Raw genomic sequence first — 9,900 nt, 5'->3', positions numbered from 1 at the left:
CTGCAAAACCTGTTTGCCCAGCACGGAGATATTGAGTTTTATAAGGTAAAGCCATAAACATGTGTGTCTGAGTCTTCTATCAAAAGTTACAGCGATTTATATGAAGTTGTTCAAAAACGCTTTCTTTCGCCAAGACAATGCGTTTCTCACTGTTACATGCATTTGAATGGGAAACTCGCCCGAGACAAAGTATAGGTTTTCATTATGTGAATAATTTTAAAATCCTAGCTCAATCGGCTGCAAAACCTGTTTGCCCAGCACGGAGATATTGAGTTCTATAAGATAAAGCCATAAACATGTTTGTCTGAGTCCTCTATCAAAAGTTACAGCGATTTATATGAAGTTGTTCAAAAACGCTTTCTTTCGCCAAGACAATGCGTTTCTCACTGTTACATGCATTTGAATGGGAAACTCGCCTCAGACAACGTATAGGTTTTCATTATGTGAATAATTTTAAAATCTTAGCTCAAACGGCTGCAAAACCTCTTTCTTTCGCCAAGACAATGCGTTTCTCACTGTTACATGCATTTGAATGGGAAACTCGCCCGAGACAAAGTATAGGTTTTCATTATGTGAATAATTTTAAAATCTTAGCTCAAACGGCTGCAAAACCTGTTTGCCCAGCACGGAGATATTGAGTTCTATAAGATAAAGCCATAAACATGTTTGTCTGAGTCTTCTATCAAAAGTTACAGCGATTTATATGAAGTTGTACGAAAATGCTTTCTTTCGCCAAGACAGTGTGTTTCTCACTGTTACATGCATTTGAATGGGAAACTCGCCTGAAACAAAGTATAGGTTTTCATTATGTGAATAATTTTAAAATCTTAGCTCAAACGGCTGCAAAACCTGTTTGCCCAGCACGGAGATATTGAGTTTTATAAGATAAAGCCATAAACATGTGTGTCTGAGTCTTCTATCAAAAGTTACAGCGATTTATATGAAGTTGTACGAAAATGCTTTCTTTCGCCAAGACAGTGTGTTTCTCACTGTTACATGCATTTGAATGGGAAACTCGCCTGAAACAAAGTATAGGTTTTCATTATGTGAATAATTTTAAAATCTTAGCTCAAACGGCTGCAAAACCTGTTTGCCCAGCACGGAGATATTGAGTTTTATAAGATAAAGCCATAAACATGTGTGTCTGAGTCTTCTATCAAAAGTTACAGCGATTTATATGAAGTTGTTCAAAAACGCTTTCTTTCGCCAAGACAATGCGTTTCTCACTGTTACATGCATTTGAATGGGAAACTCGCCCGAGACAAAGTATAGGTTTTCATTATGTGAATAATTTTAAAATCCTAGCTCAATCGGCTGCAAAACCTGTTTGCCCAGCACGGAGATATTGAGTTTTATAAGATAAAGCCATAAACATGTGTGTCTGAGTCTTCTATCAAAAGTTACAGCGATTTATATGAAGTTGTTCAAAAACGCTTTCTTTCGCCAAGACAATGCGTTTCTCACTGTTACATGCATTTGAATGGGAAACTCGCCTGAAAAAAAGTATAGGTTTTCATTATGTGAATAATTTTAAAATCTTAGCTCAAACGGCTGCAAAACCTGTTTGCCCAGCACGGGGATATTGAGTTCTATAAGATAAAGCCATAAATATGTTTGTCTGAGTCTTCTATCAAAAGTTACAGCGATTTATATGAAGTTGTTCAAAAACGCTTTCTTTCGCCAAGACAATGCGTTTCTCACTGTTACATGCATTTGAATGGGAAACTCGCCTGAAACAAAGTATAGGTTTTCATTATGTGAATAATTTTAAAATCTTAGCTCAAACGGCTGCAAAACCTGTTTGCCCAGCACGGAGATATTGAGTTTTATAAGATAAAGCCATAAACATGTGTGTCTGAGTCTTCTATCAAAAGTTACAGCGATTTATATGAAGTTGTTCAAAAACGCTTTCTTTCGCCAAGACAATGCGTTTCTCACTGTTACATGCATTTGAATGGGAAACTCGCCTGAAAAAAAGTATAGGTTTTCATTATGTGAATAATTTTAAAATCTTAGCTCAAACGGCTGCAAAACCTGTTTGCCCAGCACGGGGATATTGAGTTCTATAAGATAAAGCCATAAACATGTTTGTCTGAGTCTTCTATCAAAAGTTACAGCGATTTATATGAAGTTGTACGAAAATGCTTTCTTTCGCCAAGACAGTGTGTTTCTCACTGTTACATGCATTTGAATGGGAAACTCGCCTGAAACGAAGTATAGGTTTTCATTATGTGAATAATTTTAAAATCCTAGCTCAATCGGCTGCAAAACCTGTTTGCCCAGCACGGGGATATTGAGTTCTATAAGATAAAGCCATAAACATGTTTGTCTGAGTCTTCTATCAAAAGTTACAGCGATTTATATGAAGTTGTTCAAAAACGCTTTATTTCACCAAGACAGTGTGTTTCTCACTGTTACATGCATTTGAATGGGAAACTCGCCTGAAAAAAAGTATAGGTTTTCATTATGTGAATAATTTTAAAATCTTAGCTCAAACGGCTGCAAAACCTCTTTCTTTCGCCAAGACAATGCGTTTCTCACTGTTACATGCATTTGAATGGGAAACTCGCCCGAGACAAAGTATAGGTTTTCATTATGTGAATAATTTTAAAATCTTAGCTCAAACGGCTGCAAAACCTGTTTGCCCAGCACGGAGATATTGAGTTTTATAAGATAAAGCCATAAACATGTGTGTCTGAGTCTTCTATCAAAAGTTACAGCGATTTATATGAAGTTGTTCAAAAACGCTTTCTTTCGCCAAGACAATGCGTTTCTCACTGTTACATGCATTTGAATGGGAAACTCGCCCGAGACAAAGTATAGGTTTTCATTATGTGAATAATTTTAAAATCCTAGCTCAATCGGCTGCAAAACCTGTTTGCCCAGCACGGAGATATTGAGTTTTATAAGATAAAGCCATAAACATGTGTGTCTGAGTCTTCTATCAAAAGTTACAGCGATTTATATGAAGTTGTTCAAAAACGCTTTCTTTCGCCAAGACAATGCGTTTCTCACTGTTACATGCATTTGAATGGGAAACTCGCCTGAAACAAAGTATAGGTTTTCATTATGTGAATAATTTTAAAATCTTAGCTCAAACGGCTGCAAAACCTCTTTCTTTCGCCAAGACAATGCGTTTCTCACTGTTACATGCATTTGAATGGGAAACTCGCCCCAGACAAAGTATAGGTTTTCATTATGTGAATAATTTTAAAATCTTAGCTCAAACGGCTGCAAAACCTCTTTCTTTCGCCAAGACAATGCGTTTCTCACTGTTACATGCATTTGAATGGGAAACTCGCCCGAGACAAAGTATAGGTTTTCATTATGTGAATAATTTTAAAATCTTAGCTCAAACGGCTGCAAAACCTGTTTGCCCAGCACGGAGATATTGAGTTTTATAAGGTAAAGCCATAAACATGTGTGTCTGAGTCTTCTATCAAAAGTTACAGCGATTTATATGAAGTTGTTCAAAAACGCTTTCTTTCGCCAAGACAATGCGTTTCTCACTGTTACATGCATTTGAATGGGAAACTCGCACGAGACAAAGTATAGGTTTTCATTATGTGAATAATTTTAAAATCCTAGCTCAATCGGCTGCAAAACCTGTTTGCCCAGCACGGAGATATTGAGTTCTATAAGATAAAGCCATAAACATGTTTGTCTGAGTCCTCTATCAAAAGTTACAGCGATTTATATGAAGTTGTTCAAAAACGCTTTATTTCGCCAAGACAATGCGTTTCTCACTGTTACATGCATTTGAATGGGAAACTCGCCCGAGACAAAGTATAGGTTTTCATTATGTGAATAATTTTAAAATCTTAGCTCAAACGGCTGCAAAACCTGTTTGCCCAGCACGGAGATATTGAGTTCTATAAGATAAAGCCATAAACATGTTTGTCTGAGTCTTCTATCAAAAGTTACAGCGATTTATATGAAGTTGTACGAAAATGCTTTCTTTCGCCAAGACAGTGTGTTTCTCACTGTTACATGCATTTGAATGGGAAACTCGCCTGAAACAAAGTATAGGTTTTCATTATGTGAATAATTTTAAAATCCTAGCTCAATCGGCTGCAAAACCTGTTTGCCCAGCACGGAGATATTGAGTTTTATAAGATAAAGCCATAAACATGTTTGTCTGAGTCTTCTATCAAAAGTTACAGCGATTTATATGAAGTTGTTCAAAAACGCTTTCTTTCGCCAAGACAATGCGTTTCTCACGGTTACATGCATTTGAATGGGAAACTCGCCTCAGACAAAGTATAGGTTTTCATTATGTGAATAATTTTAAAATCTTAGCTCAAACGGCTGCAAAACCTGTTTGCCCAGCACGGAGATATTGAGTTTTATAAGATAAAGCCATGAACATGTTTGTCTGAGTCTTCTATCAAAAGTTACAGCGATTTATATGAAGTTGTACGAAAATGCTTTCTTTCGCCAAGACAGTGTTTCTCACTGTTACATGCATTTGAATGGGAAACTCGCCTCAGACAAAGTATAGGTTTTCATTATGTGAATAATTTTAAAATCTTAGCTCAAACGGCTGCAAAACCTGTTTGCCCAGCACGGAGATATTGAGTTTTATAAGATAAAGCCATGAACATGTTTGTCTGAGTCTTCTATCAAAAGTTACAGCGATTTATATGAAGTTGTTCAAAAACGCTTTCTTTCGCCAAGACAATGCGTTTCTCACTGTTACATGCATTTGAATGGGAAACTCGCCCGAGACAAAGTATAGGTTTTCATTATGTGAATAATTTTAAAATCTTAGCTCAAACGGCTGCAAAACCTGTTTGCCCAGCACGGGGATATTGAGTTCTATAAGATAAAGCCATGAACATGTTTGTCTGAGACCTCTATCAAAAGTTACAGCGATTTATATGAAGTTGTTCAAAAACGCTTTATTTCGCCAAGACAATGCGTTTCTCACTGTTACATGCATTTGAATGGGAAACTCGCCTGAGACAAAGTATAGGTTTTCATTATGTGAATAATTTTAAAATCTTAGCTCAAACGGCTGCAAAACCTCTTTCTTTCGCCAAGACAATGCGTTTCTCACTGTTACATGCATTTGAATGGGAAACTCGCCTGAGACAAAGTATAGGTTTTCATTATGTGAATAATTTTAAAATCCTAGCTCAATCGGCTGCAAAACCTGTTTGCCCAGCACGGAGATATTGAGTTCTATAAGATAAAGCCATAAACATGTTTGTCTGAGTCCTCTATCAAAAGTTACAGCGATTTATATGAAGTTGTTCAAAAACGCTTTCTTTCGCCAAGACAATGCATTTCTCACTGTTACATGCATTTGAATGGGAAACTCGCCCGAGACAAAGTATAGGTTTTCATTATGTGAATAATTTTAAAATCTTAGCTCAAACGGCTGCAAAACCTGTTTGCCCAGCACGGGGATATTGAGTTCTATAAGATAAAGCCATGAACATGTTTGTCTGAGACCTCTATCAAAAGTTACAGCGATTTATATGAAGTTGTTCAAAAACGCTTTATTTCGCCAAGACAATGCGTTTCTCACTGTTACATGCATTTGAATGGGAAACTCGCCTGAGACAAAGTATAGGTTTTCATTATGTGAATAATTTTAAAATCTTAGCTCAAACGGCTGCAAAACCTGTTTGCCCGGCACGGGGATAATGAGTTCTATAGGATAAAGCCATAAACATGTTTGTCTGAGTCCTCTATCAAAAGTTACAGCGATTTATATGAAGTTGTTCAAAAACGCTTTCTTTCGCCAAGACAATGCGTTTCTCACTGTTACATGCATTTGAATGGGAAACTCGCCTGAGACAAAGTATAGGTTTTCATTATGTGAATAATTTTAAAATCTTAGCTCAAACGGCTGCAAAACCTGTTTGCCCGGCACGGGGATAATGAGTTCTATAGGATAAAGCCATAAACATGTTTGTCTGAGTCCTCTATCAAAAGTTACAGCGATTTATATGAAGTTGTTCAAAAACGCTTTCTTTCGCCAAGACAATGCGTTTCTCACTGTTACAAGCACATATTTTCTCTGCTTTGTCTAACCTCTGCAGAGCCTCTGTCTAGAAAAACATATCTGTAAGCATAAAACAAATATACATTTCATAACACGTCACTGGACAAACCTCGGTCAGTTGATTTCCTCTGTGCAGTGCAGACGAACATCAGTCAGCAAGTCAAGGCTGTGAGATGGACTGGTGTCCTTTGTGACTCTGCTGGTTCTTCTGAGGAAACACCACCGTCTCTCCACACCGTCACCATCTGTGAGCACAAACTGCTGCTCTGCCAGCATGTAGGAATCACATATCACACACACAGGGGTGAAGAAACATTAGAGCTCAACTTTGGATACTTTAGATCTAAACAGATCAAACTAGCTCTTAGTTTCAACAATCAGTGAGCAGACAAACAATGATACCATACTGATTCTATATGAATACAATATGGTATTTTCAATACAGGTGTCAAATTAATTTCGCATTAATTGCATGCACTGCATTTCGTTGCCCTGTACCTGTGCATGTGCAATGACAATAAAGTTGAATTCTATTCTATTCTATTCTATTCTATTCTAATTTATTAAAACTAATACAGATATATGTATATATATATTTTTTGATAAATTCGTTTGCTAAATTATAAGAATATTTTTTTTTTTTTCATTTAACTATTGCAACTGAAAGAAATTAAATATTGAACAAAAATATATTGTCACATTCTGAGCATGCTCAGCATGCTGAAAGACTTGAAGTTGCTACAGATTTTAAGAAGTGATAATTATAGGGAAAAAACTTCTCTTTTTCTTCTGTTTAATCAAACATTTGATGCCTTAGATGTCTCAGTCCTATAGCATTCTGCAACTACAACTAAGCTGAAGCTTGGATTTGGCTGCAGGTGCCCCTGTACATCCTTCTCAGCAGCACACATGTGGGTACCATTTAATCACACTTCTTCCTGAGCTTTGCTTCATCACAAGACCAAAGGTGGCATCCCGTGTCACAGTCTTATCATCATCCAGAAGAAACATTTGAAGAAACATCATGGAGAAGAAACATTTACGCGCCTCCTGGTTTTGCTTTCTGATCCTGCAAAAAGACTGAGGACAACAAAGCCCAGAGAACACGAGATACACAACATCCAACATTCAGACTCAACAGCCTCCATAAATGAAGAGCACCAGGTTGGTTCAGTTATAGTAGATATGAGCATACTTCACATTACTGGGTATGAATAATAATCAAGAGACAAACTTTGAAGATGCAGAGCATGATGTCCCATCATCAGACTGTAAACAAACATCCACCAGGCTTCTTTGTTGGATCTCCTATCAGGGATCAGTAGCGTGTATTAACCTGTGGTATAAGCAGCAGTCACTGAAATATTACTGTTTCAGATAAGAAATCTAGCACATAAAAGCCAGGGTAGGAGGGATCTCTGCAAACTGACTTACCTCTGCAAGTGTGAAGCTCAACAAAAATCTGACTCTCCAGTCACTGACAACCCAAAACCTCCAGCTGGGAGATAGAAAACGCTGTCTGGGTCTTGCTGGATGTTGCTGGTCAGAGTCCACACATTAGCAGAGTGCTTCTTGGTCCCACTGACCCATGTGGACAGTGACTGTGGAGAACTGTTCTGGAAAACATAAAAGAGAATTAAAATAACAAAAAGCCAAAGAGGATTTCCACAAAGACTATCTTGGAATCAGCAATCAAAAAAAACACTGGTTCATATTTCAATTAAATATGAACAGATTCCTTAAATGTACGCAGTTCAGATCTGATTTAATTTAATTTCCTTCACACAGCACATTCGTCCAGGCTGACAGGTAAACATAGAATTAATCTCAGGTAACATGACTCATAGTAGAGATTCAGTAAGAAAGATTGCAGGCTCTAATATTATTACCACACAATCCAAGGACACACCAACAGCTCAGATTTCTAGAACTATTTAAACAAATGTCTTTTGAATATTCAATTCAGTGGGGTGGGGGGTGTCGTGGAATTTTTTAAATAAAGTCTGCAACACAGAAAGAGCTGTGATCAAGCTATTTATTACTGCGCACAGGAGAGCAAACACACATCAAACATTACAGTTCAGTCATGTCAGCTCTGCCACAGAAGTTGTGCTCCTACTCCTTTATGCATTCCAAGGAAGAGGGAGGAAGTTACAAACTGATCCTACCACACTTCACGTGTCTCGCTATGAAACCTAACGGATCAGTGGTTATGCTGTTTTGTGCCCTTGGCCTTATCAGCACCTGTAAAGGGAGTTGTTTTCTCAAACTGCTGAAGTAAGTTCATCTAGTTTTAGAACCTTTCACTGAACAGTCTATAACAGTGTCATAAGCACTTAAATACTTTAAATGAGAATAACAGAAAATTTCTATTACAGGAGCTAGAGCCTGTCCCAGTAGTCATAGGTAGAGCACACCTGGACAGGTCACCAGTCTGTCAGAGGACTAACACAGATGCAGCCTGACTCAATCCTAAATGTTCAGCACACAGAGACACAGAGGTGCTGTTTAAAGTTTAGTGTTAACTTGAGTCACTGATCATTTGCAGTATTACAGAGTCTGGCAGTCTTTGCATGATGTCCACGTCACTGTACGTTTCTAGCTGACTCTCAGGTGTGACAGGTGTGCCAGCAGGAAAGAGTAATAATAGCCTGCATCCTGAGGTTTTTCATGCAGGATTAAAGGAGCCAGGCTTTGTTCACACAGCTAGGATTGTATTTTACATTGACCCTGGGTCAGTATAAGTATCATACAGTTTAAACGAAGCACTGAAACTTGCACATATTTATTACAGATGCACTGAAGCTAATCGAGATATTTGCTGTCAATCTGTGGCTGCGATTAAACAGTTTACTGGAAACTTTATTAACTAGTAACTTCGTCAGTCATAACAGAAGCTAATATTTCTGTGCTAACATCGTTTAAACAGTAACAGCTTTACTCCAATATAAGCTAACGTTTACACCGTAACTTTAAGCTAGCACCATAAAGACGGTAAAACACGTAATAACATCTACAAATGCATCTTAAAGCTGTTATATTAGCACTCGGTGTATTACTAACATAAGCACATTAACATTATTGACACTCGCTGACTTTTAATAGTCGTTCTATAAATGCTGTCCGTTTAAACGGTCTTACCTGTAAACACTGCTGTATCCACCGGATTCCAGCCAGAGTGAATTCTGGAGTCTTCCCACGCTCCTGTTAGTGATCCTCCATCTGGATGGATGATAACAACCTTCTGAACAATCTAGCAGGAGCTGGTCCATATCTATGGGACTGATTTGTGCTAATAACGCCCAATTGTATGGACTGATAACAGCCGAAGCGGGTGAATAAAGTCACCCAGTCGCTAGCTGTGCCATTACCCAGCATACACCAGCACAATATTAGGCACAGCACCACCATAGACATTTTCAGTGGTTTTGAATGCAGGACATGGTTATCTTACCTTGTAAAATGCATGACAATAAAACAGCTAACCACCATAAAATGGTATTGTGTGTGTGTGTGTGTGTGTGTGTGTGTGTGTGTGTGTGTGTGTGTGTGTGTGTGTGTGTGTGTGTGTGTGTGAGAGAGAGAGAGGGGGGGGGGGGAGAGATCAAAGGCGTGCGTTTATGTTTTTTCTTGATCAAGAGTGTGCCTCCTCTCTCTTATTGGATATGGTGTAGCATGTTTATTCAGGTGCACCTTTGAAGTCTATGAGAATACTTTGCAGCCTGGTCTGAGTGGTCATTTCTGCACAGACACAATGAAGCGTGCACTCAGTTTAGAGGAGGCTGTTGCTGCAGTTTTGCACTCTCCACAAGCAGTGGAGATACTTCTGACAGCGAAGAAGAATTTTTGCCAGGCACCGAGGAGCTTTGCAGCTCATGTGCGGAGGA

General features: G+C 38.2%; 1 long non-coding RNA gene across 1 annotated transcript; it reads right to left on the bottom strand.

The window, feature by feature from the left end:
- Positions 1–6,826: 6,826 nt before the first annotated feature.
- On the bottom strand, positions 6,827–9,357 carry LOC146675478 (uncharacterized). Its single transcript, XR_014910670.1, has 3 exons — positions 9,155–9,357; positions 7,448–7,629; positions 6,827–7,349 (listed from the first exon to the last, which is right to left on the bottom strand). It is a non-coding gene; the product is annotated as an uncharacterized LOC146675478 (long non-coding RNA).
- Between the last annotated feature and the right edge of the window lie 543 nt (positions 9,358–9,900).

This window comes from Rhamphochromis longiceps, linkage group LG3 (genome assembly GCF_057381845.1).
Source record: "Rhamphochromis longiceps isolate RC_006_pf linkage group LG3, R_longiceps_female_GT1.1, whole genome shotgun sequence".
Classification (NCBI taxonomy): domain Eukaryota; kingdom Metazoa; phylum Chordata; class Actinopteri; order Cichliformes; family Cichlidae; genus Rhamphochromis; species Rhamphochromis longiceps.
Note: the sequence above shows the minus strand (reverse complement) of the source record. Positions and strands in the feature narration are given on the sequence as shown.